The sequence below is a fragment of the Arachis hypogaea genome, chromosome 13, assembly GCF_003086295.3.
Source record: "Arachis hypogaea cultivar Tifrunner chromosome 13, arahy.Tifrunner.gnm2.J5K5, whole genome shotgun sequence".
Taxonomy (NCBI): Eukaryota; Viridiplantae; Streptophyta; class Magnoliopsida; order Fabales; family Fabaceae; genus Arachis; species Arachis hypogaea.
In genome coordinates this window covers 129,062,947-129,068,946 of record NC_092048.1, presented here as the reverse complement: position 1 = coordinate 129,068,946, position 6,000 = coordinate 129,062,947, and the positions used below count along the sequence as shown (strand labels likewise).

Genomic DNA, 6,000 nt, shown 5'->3' with positions numbered 1-6,000 from the left:
CAAAGCACAAGTCATCACCAAGACATATTTAGCTCAACTAACCAAAAATGCTAATTAACACAATGCTACCTACCTAAGTACCAAAGGAACATTGTATTAGTCGTCTTTGTTAGAAAATGAATATTGAGAGAGAAGAAGGGAAAAAGATAGATAACTGCAAGGAGTAGGATGGAAGAGAAACCAAACAAAAAAGGCATTAAAGTGGGTCACAGTTGAATCTATATCTGGCATACCGTACTCCAAAAAAGAGTAATGCACACCAACATTTGACGCCCATTTAAAACCTCATCCTTTGGCTTGGAGGTACTATAAAATCCCAATTAGCTCAGGCCTTTTTGTGTCACTTCAACAACCAAAATGGGCACTAAAACAAGCTTGTTTTTATTAGCTATGTTGATTGCTTTGTCACTTTCTAGTGTTGGAATGGTTCAAGGCAGCAGCAGAAAACTTCTGGCACCAACATTTCCTGATTTTGGCAGCTATGATTTTCCTCCATTTCCACCAGTGACTGACTGGCCTGAGTACAGGTTGCCGTTTACAGTTCCACAAATACCCTCTAATATTCCATCAGCCTCATCATTCTTCTCCCCACCTGCCCAAACTACCACTAGTACTCCTTGAGGCTCATTTTGTAATTTTAAAACCTTAGTGTTCCTACTTCCTAGTGCTGATGGTTGCATATGATATTATTGATAGTCTTGCATGCATCCATGATATATATATATATATATATGATGTATTTGCAGTAAAATAATAAATGTTGGAGCACACAAGTTACGTACCTATGTGGCCATGTCATCACTTACCCATGTTTGCATTATTCCTTAGATTATTAATAATGTTGGGAAATCTATATGCTATTATGCTTTTGACGAAAGGAGTAGTAAAGAAATAAATTAGTGTTTCAAAATTATGGAAAAAGAATGTGGCTGCTGGGATTCGAGCCCAGGTCTCCACGGCTACAACGTGGAATTCTTACCACTAAACTACAGCCACAACACGATAACGGCAAGGAATACGCATTAAATGGAATCATGCGGAATGGGTCTAGTTCACGAAATTTCCACTATCACCTATTAGATTATTATCTCCCGGACGAAACTCACCAGTCACCATAGAAATAGTAATGTACTGATAGATTAACAAAGTTGTTATTCAATCAGATTCTTAATTTAAGTGTCCAAAATAACATGATTAAAATAAAATGAAATGAAAAATTATTATCTTTAATAAATAAATTTTTATTAATTTATATGTATAAATTATAAAAAAATATAGGTATAAACTGTATTAATTTATATATGTTTATTATATATAAAACGTTTATAAATATAAATTATTATTAATTGAGTGTTGACTAAAAATTATAATATTTACTAATAATGTAATATTATTCAAATAGAATAACCAAAAAAAAAAAAAGTAGCGTTATAGTTTTCTTAATCTTTAAAACATGGTTGTGGAAAAGAAGTGCAATAACGCTTGGCAGCAACAATTAATACCAAGCAATGCTAGTTCCCCACTCCAAATAAGCTTTGTTGAGTCCATTCTTTCTGTTGTCGGTGTGCCAAGAAGAGTTCATCTATTAATTAAAATATTACTTTAATATTCTCTTCTTATTAATTAAAAAATATTTAATATTAATATTGACATTTAATCAAAGTAACATATAAAAATATACATGAATGAATCTAAAAAAACTTGCTTGACATTCAATTGGATCATAATTGCTACCAGTGTTTAGATTGGATCTGAAAGGAAGAAACAAACAAATGGTGGTTAGTGTGATCAAATTGGTGTAATGATGTAAGTGGTATAGGCAAATAAGTGGATGAGACATGACAGTGGTGTTAACTATTAACAAAGTGAGGACATGAGAAATGATATTTATATTATTATTTTTTCATTGTGCAGCAGATAAAAATATATCAAAAGTAGTACAAATAACACGATTCATTATATTCCTGAACTAGTTTATAAACTAAATTTCTTAAAGCCGTCATATATATACTTTTAAATGGTTGTATTCCTTTGTTGTTAATAACATAATATATTAAATGGAACTTATTAGCAAGAGCCAAGAGAGTATATAGTGTTATTTTCTTTACTTCTTACTAATTACTATATGGGATTAAGTCATGTATGTGAGGTGTACATGAATTTAATCATATGTAACTGTAATACTGCAAAATTTGAGAGAGTAATTGGCGTTATGTCCATTGGCTTTCCACTCGGTTATTTTATCTTATCCAATCAAACAGGGATGTTCAAAGTGAATCCAATTTAGTTTACTTTATATATTTGCATGCTTTTTCATCCACTTGGTATTGCCTCACACATACCAGACACCAACACTATGTCACACAACAAAATCAAAAACGAAATGTTCCATTTTCACTAATATTATATCTACACATTCGCTAAAATTTTGAGAAATTTTGACCCCTCATCAGACGTATGAGATATTGGATAAATAGAATATTTCGATTTGTCATTGCTCAGTATAAAAGACACCACAGATATGTGGCAAATTGGCAATGCAATGATGATTAAGAATAATGATCATAAACTTCTCTCTTTAATGATCAACATTTCTTTTTAGTTTTCAATGTCATATTATTCTTCCTCTTGGTTCAAATCACAAACAATTTAGGATGGTTATTATTCATTCTCTTTTCAAAAAGAGAGATGATATGGGGTATTTGAACTAAACTACATCATTATTATTATCATCTCTCCCAAACTCCACTATTCTCAATTCCATTACCCATATTATATAACCACAAGAGACATAAGCATGTTCCATTATTTCACTTTGCATATAAAGTATAAACCTACTTCCCACAACCATTAAGTGCCTCTGATAAAGCTAAAAAAATAAATAAAATCCATTAGTAGAGGAAAAAAGAAAGCTTGCCGAGGCTAAAGGGTATTATTATGCACTTGTGCTTTTCATTAAAAAGAACGAAAAAAAAAAAAAAAGTAGAAAGCAATCAATACCATATGGCAACTCCTTGCATTGTATTGTAGTGAACATCTATATAATATTTAATGAAAATTGGAGAGAGATTTTATGTTCAAATTATTGTTAATTTTCAATACCATATGTATAATTTTTTGTTATTTTTATAACTTGAATCTAAATATTTTAATTATAAAAATTATTATTTTAAGTAATTTTATATTTATAATTATTATATTAATTTTTAAAAAAGTAAAGGTAAGAAACATAAAGGATAAGTGGAATCCCTGAAATCTAGCAGAGTCTCTGAAATCAAACCACACTTTGGTGTAACTGCAACCGAAAGAATGGATCTCATTATAAGATTTTCGGGTAGTTGGCGCTTGTGCCCCCCACTCTAAGAAAAAATGGTGTAGCACTATATACTTAATTAAATTGTAGCATAAAATTATTGGATTCTTTTGGCCTCTTTATAATCGGAAAAAATATTTTAAATGACCATTAAAAAGATTTAATTATTAAAAAGAATCTTTAATACTAAAATTGTTAAGAAGGATCAAATTTTTTTATAATATTTAAGAAAAAAAATAAATTTTTTTATAAAGAGATAAATATATTCTTAACTATTTGTTTATTTATTTTTTTATAATCTTTAATATATGGTGTTTGATTCTCAACGTTATATAAATATATATGAATATTCACTTGAAATTAATTAGTTAATTAATTTATAAAAAAAATACTTTAAAAGATCGTTAGGAAGATTTAATTATTAAAATTTTAATTCTTAATTTTTTATTTATTTTTTATAATTTTTATATTAACAAATTTTTTTTTCTAAAATTTTAATAATTTTTATTATTTATTATCTTTTTATACTTTTATGATCTTTTGTTTTTTTTTCTCGTTAGGTAAAGATTATAAAAATAAATTATTTTATATTTTATTAATATGTATGAAATTTAAAATGATTGAATTTTATATTTACTTTGAAAAAAATTTAATCTTTTTGCGGATAGAGTAGAGTAGGGTAGAGTTTAAAATTTTAAAGTACGAGTAAGGTTAGGATTGAGAGATTCTCAATCTGCAGATTAAATATGATAGAATTTTAATGAAATTTTTAACTTGCAGGTAGGGTTAGGATAGAGTCAGACCCTATCCTACCCTATCCATTACCAGTCCTAGATAATTAGCACAAATTATTGTACATTTGTTTAAACAAATGGGTGAATTATTCACTCGACTAATTAAAGTTGATTTTTTAAAATTATATTTAAAGTCATAAATATAATATTTAAAATAAAATATTAATTTTTTTTGAGATTTATATAAAAATATATTTTAAATTTATTTTTATCTTAAATATCTCTTTATACTTCCTATAAATAAATATATATTTATATATTTAAAATAATAAATTTTTAAACAAAATTTAAATTTATGATAAATCAGTATTGACTTGTCTTAAAAAATACTGTAGAAAATTAAACAAAAAAATTGTGTTGTCACTTGGGATTGCATATTGTGTTATCATTGTATTTATTTATTTATTTGGTAATATTAGAAAAACAAAAAAAAAACCATAGAATTTATTTTGTTTAATATTTATTAATTATCGTAATAATTAATAAATATTAAATAAGATAAATTATGACTATTTTTAACTAATTTTTTTTTTATTATTTATTATAAGTAGAGTATCTGCTCAAATTAGAGGAATTATATTGACCATATTTATATAGATTGAGCCAAATATCTTCTGGATACGGCCAAAATAATACTCCTTTTAGAATGCCAAACAAATACCAACTTTATCTATGCGTGATACGTGGCTAATTTTTTTTTATATTTATTAAATGTATGTGTAATATATTATTATTGGAAGATTAAATTTTGTTTATATAGTGTTTTATTTAAATTGAACGGTTTGATTTGTTTAAAAAAAAAAAACTACAAATTAAAAAGTCTAATTTGTTTAAAGAAAAAATAAATTATAAATTAAAAGATTTGATTTATATTTTATATTTTTTTTCGATTCAATTTTAACATTAAAATTTTTTTTTATTTTCAAAATCACAAATCAGACTGTCCGATTTATAATTATTTGTTTAAAAAAATAATACAAATAAATCGGTACCTCTAATTTATATATCTCATACTAATATAAAATACACCTCTCTTCAACTTCTTGTTATACACCCTTCTCTCTCACATATTAAAAATACGGAAAAGCTCTGCATACAAGCCCTAATGGCTTGTATGCCATACAAGTTCATTAAACAATAAGATCAAAATACGCGCTGCTTCAGGTACGTTGATTACACGCGCTATATAATATCGCGCGTATATCTAACTACTAGATTTAAAATATTTCTTTCCCTTTTCGTTTTCGTTATTTTGAGATTTCGTTCTTCTTCTTCTCCCGCGTTTACCCTCCTTCTTCTCCATTGTTCTTTTCTTCTCCTTTTCTCACTAGCATCTTCTTCGTTTAGGTTACCTTTGTCTCTCTCTGCAACTCCATCTTCGTTTTCTATTTTTGATTTGTTGTTTTTCGAAATCAAAGTTTGATCTCGTTTTGAAGATAATGGATCATACAACCTCAGATTGTCATCTGAATGCAGGCGAAGTGGATTATGAGTCAGAATCTAACGAAGTCCCTGAGGTTTGATTTACATAGGATTAGTATGAAATTTCTTTCAGTAATTTGTATAGCATTGTGTAGTTGAAAAATTGCTGAACATTACTGTGAAAGTAACACGTTTACGTGAATCTGTCGATTCAATGTATTAGTTGTGATTAATTACTTGGAATTTGTAGCAGACGCTCGGGTGTAGATCAATTCTTGTTTGGGTGTACTTTAGCTAGAAGTGTGGGTGTATCTACACTTTACTGGTTTTTTGTTATTTTAATTTACTTGTTGTTGTTCAGCTGTATTATAACAGACATGATTAGGTGTGTTTTTAGAACTGTATTATATCTGCATGCTGTGTATTTACAGTTTATTGCTTTAAAAGTCATTCTGTAGTTGAGTTGTTGCG

The 6,000-nt window shown here is 27.4% G+C and overlaps 1 non-coding gene across 1 annotated transcript; it reads right to left on the bottom strand.

The window, feature by feature from the left end:
* Nucleotides 1–924: 924 nt before the first annotated feature.
* Nucleotides 925–996, bottom strand: TRNAY-GUA (transfer RNA tyrosine (anticodon GUA)). The gene has a single exon. It is a non-coding gene; the product is annotated as a tRNA-Tyr (tRNA).
* Nucleotides 997–6,000: the final 5,004 nt, after the last annotated feature.